At 39.9% G+C, this 23,239-nt stretch overlaps 1 long non-coding RNA gene across 1 annotated transcript; it reads left to right on the top strand.

Annotated features, from left to right (window-relative positions):
- The first annotated feature begins 153 nt into the window (after positions 1 to 153).
- On the top strand, positions 154 to 20,301 carry LOC125611485. Its single transcript, XR_007341644.1, has 3 exons — positions 154 to 647; positions 12,372 to 12,377; positions 20,290 to 20,301. It is a non-coding gene; the product is annotated as an uncharacterized LOC125611485 (long non-coding RNA).
- The last annotated feature ends 2,938 nt before the right edge of the window (positions 20,302 to 23,239 follow it).

Here is a 23,239-nt window from a genome sequence, read left to right as displayed (position 1 = left end):
TCGAATCATGTCATCTATACTTTTGGCCCGGGAGGACTTAATAGCATTTTGGCAGTAAGTGTTAGCGTTTTCATATGCCAGTTGTCTAATAAGTGGCATAGCCTGTTCCAGATTAGGGAATATTTTTTCCAGCCGCCTGCATTAGGCGGGCTATAAAGTCAGAATAAGGTTCAGAGGGCCCTTGAGAGATCTTGGAAATTTTTGCTTCAGTCTTAGAAACGGGCAGGGCTTTCCAGGCATGGACCGCAGCTGAGGCTATCTGAGCATAGACCCCCAGGATCATAATTAATTTGCTGATTTATGACAGCATATTGTCCCGAGCCTGTTAACATTTCGAGGTTACGCCGTGGGAAGCCGGCGTCCTGATTGACTCGGGCTAGCTCGCGACACCTCTCTTGATTTTCACTTTTCCACAACAAAAAATCCCCTCCAGACAACACAGCCCTGCGAAGCTGTTGCCAAACCAAATCCCAATCATTGTTATTGAGAAAGCTTCCTGTCAGAAACCAAGGACAAGCCTGGGCTATAACTTCAACGAATTCGGTTGCAGTCTTAGTTTTTATTCCTGTTCCTTGTGTATTTAACAGCTCTTTTAGTTCGTTGGCCAGACGAACCTTCGCTGTTGAGTTACCCATGGTACGTACCCTGTCTCTTTAAATTACCTTTAAACCAATCCTCCCCCTTCTACCTTTAGAAGGTGAGCCCCCGTACGCTTACCCCTACTTTCCGGATCTCGGTGGGAGCCTCCAGATGCCGCGTCCGGCTAACGGAGCCGAGTCCGGCGAGGGACGGCGGGGTTAAAAATACACAGGACACCAAGGTTCTTCATCCAGGAGGGAGCGTGTGCGCGCTTTATTGCCAAATTTGTTCCCCTTATATATCTTTTTAACAGCTGCGGGAAATTACTCAAAAGTGAGGAGGGGAGAGTAATAACTGCGTCCTTGGGTTACCATCACGTCACCGTCCCCTATCAGGAGGCTCGAACAGGTCAAGATGTTCCCGAGAGACACATATGCTCCAGGCAGATAAACAGGGGTCATGGCCTTGTGAGCTGGCCACATTGACATTCATAACAAAGAACTGGGGGTTGAGTCCCCAGGGGCCAGGGCAGGCCTGCTATCAGCATTATCTAAATATCCTCAGTAAATGGTCATGTTATCCTCAGTGTCTATTATCATATACTATTTCTCATTTCTTTGTGTTTCTTCCTTATCAAATTTGCCCAAGGCAGTTTCATTACCATTTTATTGTATTGTATAGCATTGAATTCTGTGAGTCAGTACTCTGAACACTCCCTTGCAAACATCCAGTCTGGCCCCTTTCTCCCTTTACCAAACCCACTTGCAATATGTGACAACATAGATGGAACTTAAGGCCACTATACAAAGTGAAATAAACCAGGAACAGAAAGGAAAATATTGCTTGACTCCATTTATAATGAGGGCTCTGTAATAGTTGAACTTAGAGGAGCAGAGAGCAGAGTCTCAGCTGCAAGGAGAAATTGGGGAAATGGGGCATTCCTATTCAAAAGGCACAATGTTTCAGTAAGGCAAGATGAATAAGTTCTAGAAATCTGCTGTATTACATTGCACCTATAATCACAATATTTCAATATGCATTTAAGAATCTGTAAAGAGAATAGATCAAGGATCAAACAACTTTTGTTTTTTACTATGACAAGGAATTCAGTTGTTTTTACCATAATCAACTTTAAAAAATTTTAAGGTTAAGTAATAGCCTAAGGGCATGGATCTAATCATTATTACAGCCACATAGTATACCTTTATTCTTGTAACAATAAATAATCTGACTATACTCCCATCTAGAGTAACCCCTCTACGTATGTCCTGAGTCCCATCACTTCTCACCTCCTTAAGGACTTTACACCAATCATTGTCTTCTTTCTTTATTACATTATTGGTTTCTTCTTTCCAATTGCATCTTTCCTGTCATATTCTGCTATGGTTTGAGTGTCCCCCAAAGGTCCTCTGTATAGCAGTGTTGAGATGGACCTTTAAGAAGTGATACCTGGTGCAATGTAGTTAGGTCATTGAGAGTGCTGCCCTTGGAAGGGACTAATGTAGTTCTCAAATGACCCCAGTTAGTTCCAACAAATAAGTTGTTATAGAAAGAGCAAGCCCCTGAATCTCTGGTCTCCTGTCTGGCCATGTGATCTCTTCTGCACATGTTCCTGCTACTTGATGCCATTGGCCATGAAGCTCTCACTAGAGGCCAAATAGATGAAGCCACCTCATCTTGGACTTTCAGCCTCCCAAACTGTGAATTAAATAGACTTCTGTCTTTGCTACAGAATCAGCCTCAGGTGTTTCCTTAATAACAACAGAAAACGAACTAATACATATTCCTACTAGCATCTATCCATAACAACATAAGAAAATCCCTCCCTTGAGGAGGGTCTTCCTTCAGCTACTGCTTGGGTTTCTGCTTATTTTCACATTAGACATCTTTGGAAAAATCATCTGTGCTTCTTATCTGAACTTCCTCTCATTCTCTCTTCAACGCACTTCAGTTTGGGTTTTTTACACTGATATAAGTGTACCCTAATTTAAATTCTATTAATTAATTTCTATTCATGATTTCTTTTATACTTTCCAAAAACTTTTGTAATCCTGTATTTCTATAGATCAAGAATGAAACCACTTTCTGTTTACTACTACAGAATGCAAGGAATTGAGTTATTTTAGTTTCTCTGTGTCCTTTAAATTTTCTAGGTCTTCATTAATTTAATTTCATTCTCTTCCATAATTTTTAAAAGTTTTTACATTCAACTTTGCAAGCATAGTTACACCAGTTAGTAGCACACCAATTATTTCTGCTCATTTGGTTTTGTTGTCTCTATTATTATTATTATTATTATTATTATTATTATATCATTTATAATTTAATATATGTTCAACTTTCAATGAACTGATGGACATATACAAATATATTTTCCAGGAAATATACATAGGCGGCACATTTTCTAAAAATCTTAAGGATGGGCTGGGGCTGTAGCTTAGTGGTAGAGTGCTTGCCCAGCATGCGTGAGGCACTGGGTTCGATCCTCAGCACCACATAAAAGAAATAAAGGTATTGTGTCCATCTGCAACTAAAAAAATAAAGGAATATTGATTTTTTTAAAAAAAAATCTTAAGGATATGGGGTATGCAAGTGCCAACTTAATGTTTTCACATACAAATTTAGGGTGGGGGGAGAAGAATTTTGTAAAAATCTCCCTTTTTTCCTGACAAATCCTGGAGAGGAGCAAATCTCAACACTGGCAATATGATCCTGCTTCCAGGTTTGCTTGGTCTAGGCTGGGACTCCTCATCTGTGACTTTCATAGAGCTCCAACAGCAATTCTGATAACAATGTTAAGAAGCACTGTTGAGGACATTCCTCCAATTTTTTCTATGTTCTGGATGACCAAAAAGTCTTACCTGAAATTGTTTCCTTCCTAGGTAACTTGTTTTATCTTCTTATCTCCCTGTCTTAAATCTAAACTCTACGACTTTGTATTACATTTGTGTAAACCAGTTGAAGCATGATCCCCAGCTTCCTCATCTTATTGCTGAATGAAGGTATGTTTGTATTTTTCACCTTCTTGTAGAGCATGATAATGTTGAGTGTTGAGCATATAAAATATGACCAATAATTTTATTTATCCTTGAAATTCAAAAATTTCAACATAATATATACAATCACAGATCTCTTAATCTTGTCTGGAATGCAAGATCTTTCTCGACCTTTAAATTCAGATTTGCTTGCTTAAATAAGGAGTTTTCTTCTACCACGACTTGCATCACAAATTAATTCTACCTCAATTAATCATGTATTAGCCTCTAGCAAAATTTATTATTCATGGGCTAGATTTTTGTGGTCACTCATCCATCTCACTCATCTCTCATCATTTTCAATATTTTGCCATGTATTCTGGGAGTGCCTCAATTTTAGCCTCTATCTCATAGGTTTTCAGTGTTTTAAAGAAACTTTAATGGGAATTCTAGAGAACCTATTCAGGATACACTGTTTAGGCAAGGATGAAAGTGTAGTGAAAAGGTTTCCTATCTTCCAACCAGATTCTTTTCATCATCTTTACATAGCCAGGGTTTATGTATGCTCTCATTAAAGAAAAGGATCCAGAGCTTTTTAAAAGCATTTCAAAACGACTACTATAGTTTACTTATATGACACTTGCATACCCTTAAGATTTTTAGATAATGTGCCACCTATGTATTCTTCCTGGAAAATATATTTGTACATGTAATTTTCTTTGTCTTCAATATGGATTTTTATTCTACAACTGTTGTTTTGTTTGGTTTGTTTGTTTGTTTCAATAAACCCCTTCCTAAACCATATTGTTCACAGTGGTGATTTCTCTTGTATTTTCATAAAAACCATCAAACAAATGTCTTCTAAATTCTTCTTCTGATTCTTATGGTAAATAGGTGTGGTTGTTGTTTTTACCCAAGTCTTTAAAATGTCACCTCTCTTCTTTGGTGCTATAAGAACTGTTCTGTCAGTTGTTCATTTATGTATTTTTAACCAGGACCCATCCAGAGCCCATATTGGAAGAGAGACTGTAAGTTGTACTCTCCATGACCTACTTACTGTCCTTCTAGAACTGGAAGAATAATCAATCAACTATAAAGCCAAGAGCAGGTAGACATGCACAACTCTGAGTTCTTACTAAGCAGGTCAAACAGGGTCCTTTATCAAACCAAACAGGGGACCCACCCCACAATTACCTCATCATAAGGAAGAAAATGCAGTTCCCAGGGAAACTCAAGCCACCTGTGGACTAGTCCTCTTTAATGAGAAAAGTGATGGAAGAAAAAGTTCTACCTTTTAACAACTTCACTCCTGAGTTCTCAACAGTGCCTTCCATTTCCTGCCACATTGCATGTGGAAACTTCAACCTTAAAAGAAAGACTGTCACTCAGAATGCAGACATCATATCTTCCTGTATGATGACTGGTTTGTCACATACTTCCTATGCTGGCTAGATGACCTGTCATGCATGACACATTTATAAAACTCCAGGTATTTCTTCAAACTTCTTCTGGGTGGTCCCTTCCTCTATGAAGGCTTTCCTGGCTAGCCCCTCATTCATACAGGACTAGTCTCTACTACCTCTCTTATGTATACACTTATACTCCATTTGTTAGTTTAAATACTTGTCTCCTCTATTAAACTGTCCTCTGCAGCTAAGAGATCAATACCTAGCAAGGTGCCTATTCAACAGTAGATAATCAATGTGATAAACTGAAATAATATGGAAGAGAGATATCTCCCAGCCACCTCCAGAAGCAGTTTTTGTTTGGAGAGAAGCTGCTGCCTGACTCTTCAGCTTCTAGAATGTTCATGGGGAAGACTCAGGGATGGTGAACAAAGGGTCACTTCCAAATAATCCCTAGTGATGTTGCATTATTAGAGGAACAGTAGTACCAGAGACGGCATGGCTACAGTTCCTTAATCCTGTCCCACTATCAACAGAAGCAACAGAAATTTCTCCTGGAACAGAATACGGTCAACTCTCATTCCTAACTTTTAGAAAATTGCAGATTAGATCATGATCAGCTTAAGGAAGGGACTGTACTGACCATCTGCATCTCTAAAAACTGGCAGGGAGATTTGCACTTCATAGGAGTATACTAAATAATTACATTAACCCTGTGTTTTCATAGGTGTTTAATGGGTATTTAGGGAAAGTCCAGTCAGGGTGAGGGTTTTGTTTTGTTTTGTCTTGCTTTGCTTTAAAGTCACAACTCAGGTAGAAGACTAGTTTAAGTAACAGAGACAGCTTTCATTAAAAGGCCGTTTAAAATCTTTTAATAGTATCTCACAAACTGGCGGTGGTGTTATCACCTGTGTTAAAATATATTCTACCCATAAACTAAATGTCCTGGGCAGTTAATTGTTTCCAACAGGTGAAATCCCAGGTATCTTAAAATTGCCTACATGTGAACTTTCCTAACAATGATTCAGTCTATCACGTAAGGCAGGCTTTAAAAAAAAAAAAATGTGGATGGGACCAAACTTATCCAAATCTAAATCAATTCTGTATGTTATTAATGTTCATTATAATTTAAGAGAGCTTATGACTTTGTACTACAAAATTGGATAGATGTTCATCATTCATCCATGCAGGAAAAACAGCAGAAAGTAATTTTTTTGCTTACTTCTATATCTTAGTATTGTACCTTGATCTAGGTTGAATCCCACCCCAATCAGTTTTTGTCATTAGAGTTAGTTCAGGTCAACTTCTTTTATGTGGCAATATTCAAGATATCACACATGTATTATGTACCATGTATTACATTTATATTGGTACATACATCATGTACTAGGGCTCAGTATACCCAGGTGATACATGGAACTCCTCTCTTCAGACACCCTCTGGGCCCTCATGCTGGTTGCTTCATACATTAAAAGAGGAGATAATGAAAGTGGGGCTTTCTGCCCAATATCCTTCCTGAACTGAGCAGATTTAACTTCTGTAATGGTTAATGTTTTTTGCATCAACCTGACTGGATCATGGTGTACCCAGATATTTGGTCAAACAATTTAGTTGTTATCTGTGAGACTTTCTAGATGAGATTAACATTTGAATTGGTAGAGTGAGTGAACAGATTGTCCTCTCTAATATAGGTGGCCCTCCTCCTATCAGTTGAAGGCCTGAATAGAACAAATAGGCCGACTTTCCCACAAGAGGGGGACTCCTTCTGTCTGGTTGTCTTCAGATGGGACTGCAGAGTTCCCCGGCTTCTGGACTGAAACTGAAACACTGGCTTTTGGGCGCCCTAAGTCTGCCAGGTTTTGAACTTAAACTATACCATCAGTTCTTCTGGTTCTCTGGCTTCGAGACAGCAAATTTTGATACTTCTGAATCTCATGAGCAATTCCTTATAATCTCATTGCTCCCCTTCTCTCCCCTATTGGTTTTATTTCTCTGGAGAACCCTAATACAGCCTCCCTCTAGCAGCCAGGGCAGCTGAAGAGTTTTGCCTGGTCTGCTTCTACATGTTAGAAAGGAAGTGGAACATAAGTAGTGATGTTTCTCTTCCACAAATCAGATATCATCCTCAACCTGTTGGGACACTCCACTTGTGTGTGACAATTATGATTCTTAAGTTGATCAAAACTCACAGTGAAGGATGGTTTGCTTAATTATCAAATCCCTACAAGCAGTCTTCTCTAGCAGTTATTGATACGGTTTTCCTTCTAATCTCTTCTAGTCCTTCCCACTTTCTGTATTGAGGACTCAAGGTGGGGGTTTCCCTATCACTCTGATTTCCTGATGATGCCCAGTACACTTTGAAATTTATCCATCCCTCTGTGGCCCAGTTCAAATCCAGCAATGTTTTCTGCATCTAGAGTGGGAATAAACAAACACTTGAGAGAGTATAACAAGACACTGGCTTTCAGTACCTAATGTTTTGTACTAGAAGGAGCCTGATATCACAAAATACATCTTTGCCTCGAGGCACTGAATATATTTCTACTTTCCTTCAAAACTTTAAAAATAAAAAAAACACTTAGAAAAGCTAATGTGATAAATTTTTAAAAATGCATCTATTAAATATTCTCACCAAAGCTTTTAGTCTGAACCTATCAGTCAAGCTCCTGGACTTAACTTCTAGTTTTCAGGAAATAAAAGGGCTAGGGGAGCAAGAAGCAGCTGTAAGCTCCTCTATATATTTCACTGTGGAATAAATAAGTGGAAATTTGGATCTGAGATCTGATTTAGTAATATTATAAAATTATTGTTACCTTCCTAAAGTAAGATGATTATAGAAATAGAGTCCTTACTTCTAGTCCTTATTTTAGGCTTAAAATATTTAGAGATGAAGTGTTATGAAGTTTATAAATTATGTTCAAAATAATGCAGAAAGATACAGCAAATATGGAAAAAAATGTTATCAATTGTTGAATCTACATTTTAGCATATGTGGATGTTTGCAATTTAAGTTTTTCTTTGAGATTTTTCATCATAAAAAATCTGCGGGGTGGAAATTTAGGAGCCTAGGTTTTTTCCAAATGTTCTGGCTATCTACATGCTAAATTGAAATAAAAGTTTAACAGATTAGTGAGTAGTAGTGGTCCAAATATGTAAAGCTTCCACGTGTGGGTCTTGGTTAAGTTTCACATGGCTGCTCACTGTCCCTCTCATTGACAGAGTACATGCTTCTATCTCCTTCACAGCTCTGATGGGATCCTTCCCTAAGCCCCAGGAGTGGTTTACACATCTGTCTCTCAATGAACCTCTCTATTCCTCCTCTGAATGACTCACTCGTTTTTGATTCTCTCATAAATTTTGTCCATAGACAAATCATGTTTAAAGTTATTCTTCTAGTATCTCAAAAAACTAATTTTAAGTAAGAACATAAGCTCATTTTGACTTAGTAAATTTAGTTTCTTTTCAAAACTTTTAAAAATGAAATTTATAAAGATCACCATTTCACAACCAACCCAATATTCCACTCAGATCATTATCACCTCTCTCCTAGGTTATGGGATCACATGGGGGCATTGAGAAAGCAGAACATGGAATCATCTGGGAAATACCGGGACCCATGTATTACTTTCCCTCAGCCTTTCCAGTTGAACCATAAAATACACAAATCTATCACAAAGCAGTTTCCCAAAGTGCAATCTTTACTGAAAATTCCAGATTTGTCAACCCCTTACTCAATGATGCTGACTCAGTCTGAAGAGGGATCTGGAAATTGATTTCTCTTCATTTTCCCTAGTTGACTCTGATGTGTAGCCAGGTTTGAGAACCACTGTCCCAGATGGAAAACATTCATTCTAGGTGACCATTCATGCACTTCTATACACACTATTTCCTTTAGTTTTCATTCTGCTTATTTTCTCCTCCCAGCCCCACATTCCCTTCCTGCCTCAAATTTGATACCCACCCCAACCTAGTGGAGTGGGCTTACCTTCCTGTCAGCTCTCTAATGTGTTGGACCTTTAGTATATCTGTATATTGGGTGGCATTTCTCATGCCTTGTTGCAGGGCCTGACCTTGGACCTTCATGGAGGAATGCTCATTTTGCTCATTGTAGAGCAGGGAAGTCCTAACACAGAACACTATGTTTTGGGACAAAGTGCTGTCAGAACACTGGCAAGCACAATTTCCTTGCTCCTTTAACAAGAAGTTATTCCCCTGTTGGTGCAAGGTCAGCCTACGTGGCAGTTCCTGAACTCTTGGTATCTGGACTTCTGTAAGCTGATATGTTGTGTGTCACCTCTGGCCTATCATGACCGTTATATGTAAATTGGCACATACCCACTATAAAAGCTATTTTTCACTGCGCAATAAAACAGACACTATCCTCTGAAATCATCTCCTGAGGGGCTTCTCCATGCCCTCACGGCTCCCCACAGTGATGCTGGAAAGGCAGGCCTCTCAGCAATGCCTCTGTTTGTTGCCCAGGGCTTTCGAAACTTCCCACTCCAGACTTGCTGGCTTCCTAAAGCAATGTAAGTCTCAAATATTCTTCCTCTACTCCAAAGAGATAAAGGCATTCAAGTAAATCCACTAATGGCCTTACCAAAAACTCCAGTGTCGATGCACAGAACATGCTTCTATCTGAGGCAGCGGGCAGTAGAGTTTCACCTGCTGCCTCCCACTGTCTTCTCTGAGGCCCAAGTCGCCCCTCCCAGTTACACACAATCCTGGGTTCTGTTCTGTTTTGTTGTTTTCATTACACAGGTAACACATAAATGTAATCTCATTGTAGAATAATTTAAGACAATATAGATAAGCTAGAGCTGAAACAATCTCCAGAAGGAACTAATAGATCTGTTTGGCATACATTTTTTTTCCACATCGTTTTGTATTTACATATAACAAGTTAAGTAAATGGTTTACAAAGTAGAGATTAGGATTTTGCCCTGCAGCATACATTTGTCAATGTTGTGAGATAATTTTGGATGTTACCACTTGGAAATGATACTAGCATCTAGTGAGCACAGGCCACAGATACTGCCAAGCATCCTACAATGCACATAACAGACCCCACACACACCTAAATAGTTATGTGACCCAAAATGTCAATAGTACACTTTTACACTGTTGATGGAATTGTAAATTAGTACAACCACTATGTAAATCAGTATGGAGGTTTCTCAAAACACTAAGCATGGAACCATCATGTGATCTAGCTATACCACTCCTCCTGAAGAATTAACGTCATCATACTACAGAGATACATGCATATCCATGTTTATAGCAGCACAATTCACAATAGCAAAACCATGGAATCAGCCTAGGTGTCCATCAGTGGAGGAATGGAAAACGAAAATATGTTATTTTATACATATTCACTCACACACACACACACACCATGAAGTTTTATTCAGCCATAAAAAAATGAAATTATGTCATATGCAGGAAAATGGATGAAACTTAAGAACATTATGTTAAATAAAATAAGCCAAACTCAGAAAATCAAGAGTCATATGTTTTTCTCTCATATGTGGAAGCTAGAAAGGAAAAGAAAGGTTATTGTGGGATCTCATGAAAATACCAAAATCAAAAGGAGATCAGAAGAGTAGAGGAAAGGGGCCAGGGGAAGAGGGGAAGGGAGAGGAGAAGGAAAGGGGAAATACTGAGGAATGATATTGGCCAAATTATATTGTTATATTGTATGCATGTACAAATATGTAACCCTGAATCCCACCACTATGTATAGTATATATAACACATACAAAAAAGAGGGGTTCACATAGGAAAAATGTGAGTTAAACTACAGGAAATTGTCAGTGACTGACCATTTTTGACCTTTACTTAGCTTTAAAGAAGAATGAAATTATGGCATTTACTGGTAAATGGATGGAGCTGGATAATATCATGCAAAGCAAAATAAGCCAATCCCCAAAGACCAAAGGCATAAAGTTTTCTCTGATATGTGGATGTTAATTCACAATAAGGGGTAGGAGGCTAGGGAAGAATAGAGTTACTTTAGATTAGATAGAGGGGAATGAAGGGAGGGGAGGGGGTATGGGAGTAGGAAGGATAGTCAAATGAAACAGACATTATTACCTTATGTACATAATATGACTGCATCACCAATATGATTCTACATGTAGAATCAGAAAAATGAGAAATTATACTCCATTTATGTATGACATATCAAAATGCATAAATGTATTCTACTGTCATGTATAACTAATTAGAACAAATAAAAAAATTTAAAATGGCAATTTCATATATTTGAACAATTGGAAATGCCATTTTGTTTGTGTCTGTTTTATATAAATGTGTTAAACACTATGTCTCTAATTCTATGACTTTTTTTCCTTTTACAGTATACATAGGAAATTCTCCATATCAGGAGCCACAGCTCCATCTGATTCTTTTCTAGCTGCTGTCCAGTGTTCTTGCTGAGAAGTCTGCATGAAAACCTTTAAGCTCTCCTTTTTGGAGGGATGCTGGATATTTCCAGATCTTCAGTACTATAAACCATGTCACAATGAGCATCTGACCCATTCCCTTCTTCCCACTCTGGTAAGGCCTCAGGTGGAGCTGAGGATATGGGACACTAAGGACCAGAGAGAAAGGGGCTAGTGATGAACTAAGAACATGAGGGAAGGTGGGGATCCTAGTGTCCCAATATGCTGCTTCCTGGGCACTCCTCAAGCCCTGGTTGCTACCAACTCACATAACTACCTGTTACCATGCAGAGCAAAGGCATTTCATGCCCCAGGCATTTACAAAAGAACAGTATGATCTCTGAAACCTGTTTGTAAGACTTTCCACCCTCCTATTCTTCTAGGGGGAATGGCAGGCCAGGGCCAGGGGAGTGATTTACACCACTAACCTGCTATCCAGGCCTCTGCAGGAGATTCTGGGAGTTTCTGTCACAACTCTGAAACCTATTCAAACATCAGCATATCACTCAGCAAAACAAAACCCCACAAACACAGATTTTCCAAGCATGCAGCATCGGTATATCCAAAGAATAAGTGCCAGAAGAAACCTCTACTTTTCCACGCATAGTTAAATGGCTTTAATTATCACGGAAAACTGCATAGGGATTAATCCATGACAAAAAGACACCCTTCCCCACGTGTTCCAAGAGAATAGTGTATTGTCATCTGATAGAGTAATTTCTTTGCACATAATTGGCTCTATAAAGGGCATCTTCGGTGTCTAATTCCCTAAATAACTTGGGTCCTACTCTTGCCAACACTGACCCCACAGGGGAAGGAGAGCTGTAATTAATTGACTCATTTATGATTAATGCATTTCAGCTTTCCTTTGCTGCCACTCTTTGAGGAGAAAATTGCCTCGCCCTCTGACTCTATATCCGAGGACCTAATTCATTTAAAATAAAGAAATCTGAATGACAAGCAAGAAGTTGGTTGTTCGTGGATGATGTCTTAAGGCCACACCTTTCCTGAGTGCCCCTGCCCAACTCAGGAGTCTATCTGAGAAAGGGATTTTGCTCAGCTCTCAGCAATAGGCCCTTCAAACACACTGGTCAATGCCTGTTTTTAAAATGTCTTTTGTTTTGTTTTTAGTTTCCCTGTTTATTTAATTCCTGTGATACATAAGGTAGGCAGGTAGGTAGACAGGAATGGTTAGCAGGGTTGAAAACCACTGATCCATGGGCTCAAGGCCTGTGGCCCATGGCTACCATTAATGGTCAGGAATGCTGCTTATTCTCTCCTCTGCCTCCCCAATGCCTATCCTCTCAAGTTTCTTTTGACAACTCCTCCTATTAAGGCCTTCCAAAATCACCTTCTTAAGATTTTTTCCAATTAATAAATAATAGCTTTTTTTTCCACAGGGAGCAGGGAGCATTGAGAGGACTGTGGACAAAGGGAAATTTTGCAGACTTATTTATCACTGAAAATTTATTTAGCGCCCACAATATGCTGAAATAAAGGATTTCAAGATTGCCTTATCTGGTTTTCAGCTGCCATGAGCACAGTTAGTCATGCGGTTTTATATTCCTCTATTTAACTGCCTGTGAAGTTAATAGGTAGATGTAGCGCTGGGGTTGAGCTGGTTCAACTCTGAACTCAATATACAGCTTCTAAGAAAAGAGCAGTTGTCGCCTCTAAGATTGCAAAAATCCAATTAAGTATCACTTTCTCCTGCTGCTAGATAGACTTCGACCCTGGAAGTAATGTTAATGACACCACATGAATATCCAGGACAATCACCATGCCCCTTTTACTGAAATCACACCCCAGCCAGCAATTAGACAGAAAGCACAAGAATTTTAATGCAACCCCCTGGTTTTTCGTTGTCAAACAAAATACTATGAGAGGCAGGGGTGTTGAGACCCAGACAATAACTTTAAAAAGAAATACGTGTCATTATTCTGTTTTCTCTCTCAGAGAGGAAGTATTCAAGGTCAGCAAAACAGATTACACAGATATTTTTCCAAAAGATGTGCCTTCTGGGATCCACTGGCCCCAGCCTATGTGCCCCTCCATGCGTCCTCCATTGTAATTAAGATATATGTGCTTCTCTGGGCTTTGGGAGCTGCTGGCAGACAGCTCAGCTGCCAACAAAGTGCAAGTTGCCAAAGGCAGACGCTCAATGTTAGATGGTGCCCCAGGCAATGCCAGGCTCTGCAGCTGCACCTGGGACCCAAGCAGACTACAAAGCAGGGTGTTAAACTAAACAGCTTCCAGATACACAAAAACTGGTGTTTGATTTAGACTATTGCCTTTCCTCTAAAAGATGTGGATGAAAGGGTTTTCCCAATACGCGAACTTCATCTGGCTCTTGCCATTTGTCTTGCAGGGCCCTAGTAATCAAACCTCCAAACCTCTTCAGGGAACTCTTCCTCCCCATAATGACTTAGGATGGGACCCATGCCTTTTCTGTTATAAAACATAAAATGACTCCTCCCACTGTGAATAAAAAAAAAAAAAAGGCTGTCTGGTACAGTGGTGCACACCTGTAATCCCAGCCACTCAGGAGGCTGAGGCAGGAGGATCCCAACTTCAAGGGCAGCCTGAGCAACTTAGTGAGACCCTAAGTTCAAAACATTTTTTAAGAAGGGTTGGGGGTGGTGTGCCTCAGTGGTAAAGGACTCTTGGGTTCAATCCCCAATATCAGAAAAAGAAAAAAAAAGTGACTGCAATCAGCTGAATTGTGTGCCCCCAAATTCATGCATTGAAGCCTTAAACCCCAGTACCTTAAAATGTGACTATATTTGGAGATAGGCCCTTTAAAGAGATAACTGCATTAAAATGTGGCCATTTGAGTGAAACTTAATCCAAACTAGTTGGTGTCCTTATAAGAGAAAGTAATCTAGACACACAAGATATACCAGAGTTGTGTGCACAGAGAGAAAAAACAGTATGAGGACACAGCAAGAAGATAGTCATCTGCAAACCAATGCCCCAGGAGAAACCAAAACCTGGCAATACCTTGATCTTGGACTTTCAGCCTCTAGAACTTTGAGGATATTTCTGTTGTTTAAAGTCACCCAGTTTGTGATATTTTGTTATGGCAACCCTAACAAATAAATACAAAACACAGTGGATCCTGTACTGATGTAATTAAAGAGCATATTAACAAACAAATCTGAGAATACTAACATGTTTTTGTTGTTGAGGAAGATGAGTGAGTACTCTCCACCAGTACAATTGGCCTTCTGTTTCCCAGGGCTCTGCATCAGCAGGTCCAACCAACATTGAATTAAAAATATTCAGAAAAAAAATACCTGCACTGTGACCTTTTTGTTTTTCTTTTCATTACTCCCTAAACACTGCAGGAGAAGAACTACTTACATAGCATTTTCCTTGTTTTGGGTGGTATAAGTAATCTAGAGATGACAAAGTATATAGGAGGATATATGTAGATTATATGCAAATATGATGATACCATTTTACATATGGGACTTGAGCATGTGTGGGTATTGATATCCTCAGAGAGTCCTTAAAACCAATCCTCTGATACTGAGGTAGAAGAAACTTCAGGAGCATTGGCTCTGAGGAGAACTGGTCTTCCCTCAGTGACCTCTTGAGACACACTTGTTCATAAATACAGTAAGGAATCTCAGCCAGCCTTGGAAAGTGTTCTCAGATGTTTTTCAGACCTTGAAGGGTCCAAGTTAACTCAAAATAGTGACAGCCATTTTGCAGACCAGGGCAATTCTCCATTTGATCTAAGAGGGGCTGAGAAGGCATCCCATAATCCTTACTTCAATAGTGGTTAAAAGTGAGATAAAGATGATGATTTCTGAGAACTCAGATGAAATGCCCTCAGAAGAGTCTATTGTCATCCCCAAAACTCAAGAATAGCTTGGAGTGAGGGTGACTGCGCTATAAAGCCAGCATTGTAAGAACTGACTCCCTATTGACAGAAATATGCCCAGGGGTCTGATGGAGAAATTTCCCAGAGACCTGTCACACCCAAGCCCCTTCAGATCCTGCCTCCAGAAGGCTATCTCACCTCAAACCCTAAAATCATTCTTCAACAATCAAAGTTTCTTACAAACTTTCCTTATCTTGTAGGGAAAGCAACAGGTCATAGGAGATACCATCTGACTCCAATATTTACTACTAACATTACAATAGGTCATAGGAGATACCATTTGACTCCAATATTTACTACTACAATATTACTCCAATATTTATCTAGAAGATATATGCCAGACAAATGTAAATTCTACAGACCTTTTACCTCAGTACTGGAGAGGAATTAGGTGACAGAGAGTGGAGAGGGGGAGAGTTTTATATTAGTTCACCAGAGAGTTATTACCATGCTTTTAATCTCCAAAAATATTGCTTCATCAAATTTACACAAAAGCTCCCTGGCTTCCCAGAATGGCTTTCATTGGTGCTTTAAGTCACAAGACCAAAAATCCACCAGGCTCATAGTTGGGCCAGCATCCTGCCTAATTTAGTCTGTTTGGAATGCTATAAGAAAATACCATAAAGTAGATAGCTTATTTAAAAAAAAAAAACAAATTAATTGCTCACAGTTCTTGAGATTGAGAAGTCCAAGATCAAGGCATTAGCAGATTCAGAGAGAACCTCCAATGACAGCCTGCTCTCTCAGTAATAGGTAGTGTCCTTTCACTGTATCCTTACATGGTGTCGGGAGCAAGTGAGCTTCCTTGAGCTTCTTTTATAAGGGCACTAGTCCTATTTATGAGGGTTCTACCTTCATGACCTAATCACCTTCCAAAAGTTCCTCCTCTTAATATCATCACGATGATAGGGTTAGGATTTCAACGTTTTATTTTTGGGAAAAACATATTCCAATCATTGCATTTCACTCCTGAGCCTCCAAAATTCATGTCCTCTCATGCAGAAAACGTTCATTTCAGTTCAGTAGATTCCAAAGTATTAACTTCATTTATTATACACTCTAGTATGAACTTTAAAGTCTAAGTCCGATATCTAAATCAGAATTGGGTGAGACTCAAAATATAACTCATCCTGAGACAAATTTCTCTCCAGCTGTGAACCTATGAAATCAAGCGTGTGTGTGCTTTCCATGATGGTGAGACAGGCATCGGATAGACATTTCCATTCCAAAAAGGAGAAACAGGAAAATAGCAGTAGCACCCAAGTATGTCTAAAATCCAACAGGGTGAACAACATTAAATCTTAAGGCTCAAGAGTAACCTTTGATTTGATGCTGTCCTGGTCCATTGAGTGAAGATCCCACCTTCCAGACTGGGATGGGATAAACCCCACCTCCACCCCGCCTCCCGCTCCCTGCTGAAGCTTTGCCTTGCAGAGATTCAGCCTCCAAGGCTCCAGGTGGTCCCATCCCCATGACTTTTCTGGGCATGGTCCACATCACAGCTGTCCTGAGCGGGAGCTGTATACTGGTAGCTCTTTGATGTCTGGGTCTCAGGGTACCCTGCTCCCATGACTCCATGAGCACTGCCCTAGCAGGGGCTCTTTGTGGCCATTTTCTGACTGGGTCCCATACTCCTAGGGAAAATTTCTTGCAATCTAGGTGCTTTTTTTTTTTTTGGCTTCCTACCAACTTTCTGTTCATGACCATTTAGACATTCTCGAAGATTAAAACTTTCCTTCAAGCTTTCCTCCTTCTTTCTGATCCCTTACAAGAATCACTCTTAGTTCTCTGTTTACTGCAGTGTGAGCATTTTCTACCATGTACCTGCAAATTCTTCTAGCTTTACCTTCCAGCCTCTCAGTTCCAAAGCCAATTCTGTGCTTTTAGTTATTTGTTAGGGGAACACACACACTTCTCTACCAATTTTTCTGTCTTAGTCCATTTAGGCTGGTAGAACAAAATACCAGAGATTGGGTAGTTTGTAAACAAGGAAAATTTATTGCTCATAGTTCTGGAGTTTGGGAATTCCAAGATCAAGGCACCAGAAAATTTAGTGTCTAGTAAAGGCCCAACTTTCTGGTCCAACTTTCTCAGTGTGGAAATGGCGGAAGGGGCCAACGGGCTCCTTGGGTCTGTATGTTATAAGGGCAAAGTCCTCATCTCCTAATCACCTCCTGAAGACTCTCATCTTCTCATCATCACCTTGAATATTAGAATTACAAATTTTGAGGGGACATGAACTTTCAAATGATGGTACTATTAAAGTCCCAAATGGGTCTTTTACAGAAGCTATTTACTCCACCTGTGAATCACTTCTTAATTTAAACAACTTCAATTTAAATGACTTCTACTGTTTAGCATTCCCTACATTAAGTAAATTAAAATATAAGCATGCCTCACTTTGTTCAGTAACTTCTCTCCTCCTTTTCCCTTGGATTCTCACTTTATAACTTTAAACACTATTGATCTTAGTTTTGGTCAGTGTTCAGTTTTCATCACTTCTAAACTTTATTTTTCAGTTTATATGTTCTACAATACTGCCTATCCAAGAGGAAAATGGATCTTTGAGTACATCAAAGAGGTCATACTCAAAGGGTGCTTATAGACCACCTTAAAAGGTCATTTTGGGCTGTGCCTTTTCATGCCATGCATGGACGTACATTTCCCATTTCTCAAACTTTGACAGTTGGATTTTCTATATGTAAATTCTCATCAATGTGAGATTCTTTGTGTTTCTTTCCAGGAGGAAAAGTGTTTCCTTCTCCAGCCCTCTCAGAAGACTGTTCTTCTGAGAACACTTCATTACGGTTTGGATTAGATACATCCCCAAAACTTTGAATGCTAAAGGTTTGGTTGCTAGCTTGTGGTGCTACATAGAGGTGGTGGATTTTTAGGAGATGGAGCCTCAAGTGGAATAAAATTAGCATTTGGGGTTCACGTCCTTGAAGGGGATATTGGGACCTTGGCCCCTTCCTCTCTGTATCCCAGCCACCATAAGGAGAGCAACTCTGCTCCACCAAACACTCCCCACCATGATGTAATGCCTCGCCACAAGGTGCAAAGCAAGAGCCAACTGACCATGACTGTAACCTCTGAAACCATGAGCCAAAATAAACCTTTCCTCTTTTTTTTTTTAAGAGAGAGTGAGAGAGGGAGAGAGAGAGAATTTTTAATATTTTTTTATTTTTTAGTTATCGGCGGACACAACATCTTTGTTTGTATGTGGTGCTGAGGATCGAACCCGGGCCGCACGCATGCCAGGCGAGCGCGCTACTGCTTGAGCCACATCCCCAGCCCCCTTTCCTCCTTTTAAGTTAATTATCTCAGGAATTTTATCACAGCAATGAAAAACTGACTAACATGGTAACTTAATTATTTGAAAAACTTTTAATTTTTGATTTAGGTTCCCTTTGTTTGTGTGTTGGAGCCACAGGGTGGCACCCAGCTCTCAACTGTTTTACAGTTCCATCATTACTGGCACAGGGTCTCGTGGCAAAGAAAAATACCTCCACAAACTGTCACACAACAATATCCCATCACCCACGTCATCTGATTTATTCTATTCTCATTTCACAGGGACCCTGAGGAATCCTTCACAAAGTTGGATGCTTTTTTAAAAAGTATATTTGTCCTCAGTTTCTAAAACTCTGTCCCTCAGTCTCCCCAATAATCCACCTTTCTTCTCCAATCAAATCTGCATTATCCATTACATGCTTTGCCAATTTAACTAGATAGAATTTTTTAAACTTTTCTTGAACTTTGTCATATTAGTAAGAGAAGCTGCCCTATTTATCTGATATATATAAAATCTTCACTCTGCTTTTCCTAAACATTTCCAGTTGTAATAATTCAAATAAATAATAACATTTATCTTATTTAAGTGTTGCTCCCCAAAAAGAGGAAAAAGAAACAATAGGATAAGTACTATTATGATCATTGTGTATGAAGTAACTGAGGGCTCAGAAAAGAGAATTTATTTCCAAAGTTAGTGAAGCCACAGTTCAAATCAAATGGTAGAAAAACCTGCATTCTGCTTGAGTTTTGTGATTAGGGAGGACAGGGACATTTAAGTGATTACATCAACCAACTATTGATAAACACTTAGGAATTGTCCAAAAACAGAATGCAACATCCACTCAAGGTGACCCAAATGAGGCGTGACTGGATGGTAACTAGACAAAGAAGCTGACACCCAATAATTGCATCATGTTCTGGGAGGAAAGACTATACAGACAAAACTCAGGTTCTTGCATCTGCTTGTTATCTATAAAAAGAAGTTCAAAAGAAAAATATTATCAAGGTGTAGCCAGTGCCTGGAAGAGAGACATGTTCAGGCCTATGTCCATGAGTGCTTATGAATACAGCGATGGCAGACAGATGCCACAGCAGAAATATATACAGGCAGATGCCTCTACATTGGCCTGCAAGCACTTCACACCAGGCCTGACCACCGCACTACCTCTGACTGTCCAGAAACTGTCAGAGCTACTCCAAAGACAGAGTGCCTCAGGAAACCAGAGCCAGGAGTGATCAGGTAAGTACACCAGGTTCAAGAAAAGCACTCACCATGTATCAGCTCACCTAGTCATTTCAACAACCCTATGAAGTATTTTTGTCCCCAAATTGGGGTATAAATACCTAATCTTATATAGACAGAAATAGCAGAAACACTGTAGATGAAGTGAATGTACTTTTTTTTTTTAAATTTTTGTCTGTGTGTCTGCAGAGAAATGGAGAGTCCTGTGACCCCAAATCTGGTAGTTTGAGAGAATCCTGAACTAATCTGGGAAACACAGCTTGGGGTTCCATACTGAGTGCTAGGGGGACCGACAAAGATTTCATCTCCAGAGTAAACCACAGAAGTTCATGGTGCACACTCAGGACACTTCACAGAAAGGCCAGCCTCGATTGAATCACCTTTGTGCTGATCTAGCACTTTCTCTAGACCACATAGAGAACTTTAGAAAAAACTGAGGTCTGCCCTCCTCCCTGGAGAGTCTAATTTAACTGGCCCAGGGTGCAGCCAGAGCATAGGCTTAAAGTTCCCCACTGGTTTGGGGAGTTTTGTTTTGTTGTTGTTGTTTGTTTTTTGTTCTTCCCCACTGGTTCTAATGTATAACCATGCATGGAAATACAGGAAGAGTCTTTCAGATTCTTGATCAAGTTCAAAACCTGAGTGAAGATGTTCTCAATTGAAAGCCTCCCGCAGCTGGAAAGTGATCAGAGAGGGTGGGGCAAGGAGCTAAACTGAACAAGAATAAAATGTTATTTTCTTTTTTTTCTAAATATCTTAAAAGGTGTGGCAAGAAATATTAAATAGATTCCTCAGATACCGTGAGATTCTCTCAATTAAATAGAGATGTTCTATTTGTCGACCAAATTGACCCAGTTGGAATTGGTGAAGAAAAAGTGGCGAGGAACTCTCATTTACTGAGGACTAAAATGCAAATGCTACAGGTTTTAGGGAAGGAGGCTTGGCCACATTTATCAAGGGCCTCAAAAATGCTGGTAGCTTTTAAATATTCATACAAAAGAGAGATGGAAATATATGCACCAAATTAACAGGGTTCTTTTTTTCCTGGATGGTAGGATTTAGGATTAATTTTCCTCCTCTATTGTCATAAATCCATGTTGTCTTTTTTTTTTAATACAGTATTGGAGATTGAACCAGGGCCTTATGCATGCTAGACAAGCACTCTACCTCTGCACTACATCCCTAGTCCTATGTTTTCTATCTTTTATACAATGAATATGCATTGCTTTGGGGAGAAAAAAATACAAATATTTTATTAAAAATTTTGCATCTTCAATATGACTTTTATATTCCTGTATTCCCCATTATTTCTTTCCCACCACTCCAATTTTGCTCTCTTTGGCTTATAAATCATATGTAACCAAAGCTGACTTACTGATCATCTATAGAATGGAGCACAGAACACAGCCTATTCCTCAGATACTGTGAGATTCTCTCAAACAAGCAGATTTGGGGATACACAACTTTCCATTTCTCTGTTACAGATACACACTTTAAAAAAAAATGTCAGCGCATGCCATGCTACCTCCTTCAATAGAATTGCTTTATTAACAGCATATTCTCTGGAGTCAGGAGTCCAGTTTGAATCTGAATGTTGTGAACTCAAGCAAGTTAATGACTCTTTCTGTGCCTCAGTTATCTGAGGCATAAAGTTGTGTCAAGAAGAAATGCTGACCCAGAGGACAGAGATGAGTCACGGTGAGTGTGATGGGTTTTTGCACTTGCTCTGACACTGGAGAGCTGTGCGATCTGGAACACATCTCAGTTTCCGTGAGCTTCAGCTTCCTCATCAATAAAAGTTGGCTGATAATAATAAACCTTCCCTCTCTCTTCTTAATACAAGAACCCACTGAGGCACTGTATGAAAACCCTGAAGGGCTGTGCAAACGTCGTTTCATTCTGCCACGTCTGAACCATGCCTCCCCAGTGACAGTACGGCAGCCAACAGCAGGGTTGTGCTGCCTGTGTTTTTTGGGAAGCAAAGAGACCCAGAGCCTCTGACTATTCCCATCATTTTCAAAACAAAGGAGTGCCTTTGGCAGCATTTCAGCCCCATGATGTGTGCTGAGCCCCAGGAACCTGGCAAGGCACAGCCATCTGGGCATGCCCCCGAGGTGACTGCTGAACTTTGTGGCTTTTAAATAGAAACCCATGCAGCCTTGCCCAGATGACCGTGCAACTGTAGTGGGCGTGGATACGATTCTGGAACACTTGAAAGAGTTTTAAAATGTCATATTTCTACAGTTCTGTAAATCAAATAGAGGCTGCTCTGAACATCACCCACGAGGTGCCGTCAGAAAATTCAATCTCTATCACTATAGTGACACCCTTCTGCTCTCTGTGGGATTTCACAAGATTCCCCAATTAACAGGGCACTACACAAGGGTCATGGGTCTTGATCCAAAGTAACTCCTGCTCCCTTAATCTCCACTCAAGCCTTGACCACCAATTTTGAGCTGGATTCTGTTCTGGGTAGGCTCAGAAGTCCCCTGATTGTTGGCCTGGCTGCTGTCCAATAGAAGACCATGGACTCAGCATTATAAACAAATTTTGTCATTTTTCTAAAAACAGCTGTGCAGGAAAACAGAAAGATGGGGAGCACTGACAGTCAGAGGCTGGGCAACCACCATAGACAGTTCCTTAACACAGCAGAAGTGCAGACTTTCTCTTACATCCTGGTACCAACCTACCATGTGCTGAAGAATCACCTGTACCCCACAGGGATGGGGCTTGGCCACTCCAGCTAGAGGAAGGTTCCCTATCATTTTACCCCAGCAAACTGCAAAAGGACTATTTGTAAAGGGTATTTACATTATGTATTTGAGAGAGAACACAGTATTTGTCCAATAAGTATTCAGGACCCACCATTTTATTGAGACTAATTTTTTTCTCTGTCAGTTTACATAACAAGTGGTTTTTGTCTATTTGGGAATTGGGGCAAGAGTCACCATCATAGGGCAAACAAAATTCCCCTAAGACCCAATACCTGATGGGGAACTTTATAAATTTCTCCAGATTCAGAAGATCATAATTAAGTTAATTCCAAAATGAAGAATTAAGTTCTATATAAGCTTTTTTTATATTATCTCTGACTTGCTTTCCCATAAAGCATCTTCCCCAAACAACTATTAATTCCTACCATATCACTCTTAAAACCCTCAACAGCCTTCCACAAAGTTAGAAGAAAATCCAAGTCTGACCACAAGGTGGCCCCTGTTACTTGAGTTTAACTCTATTTTGTCTTTCCTCCAACACCATGACCTTGCTCCAGACACCCCAGCTTCATGGCTGTTCCACCAACACTCAGGCAGACTCTTGCCTCAGGGCCCTTGTACTTGCTGTTGCCTTTACCTGAAGTGCTGTTTCTGCCAATAGCTGCATGGTGTCTACTTTACCTTAGGTGTTTAATGAGA

The sequence above is a fragment of the Marmota marmota genome, unplaced genomic scaffold, assembly GCF_001458135.2.
Source record: "Marmota marmota marmota unplaced genomic scaffold, marMar, whole genome shotgun sequence".
Taxonomy (NCBI): Eukaryota; Metazoa; Chordata; class Mammalia; order Rodentia; family Sciuridae; genus Marmota; species Marmota marmota.
Note: the sequence above shows the minus strand (reverse complement) of the source record. Positions and strands in the feature narration are given on the sequence as shown.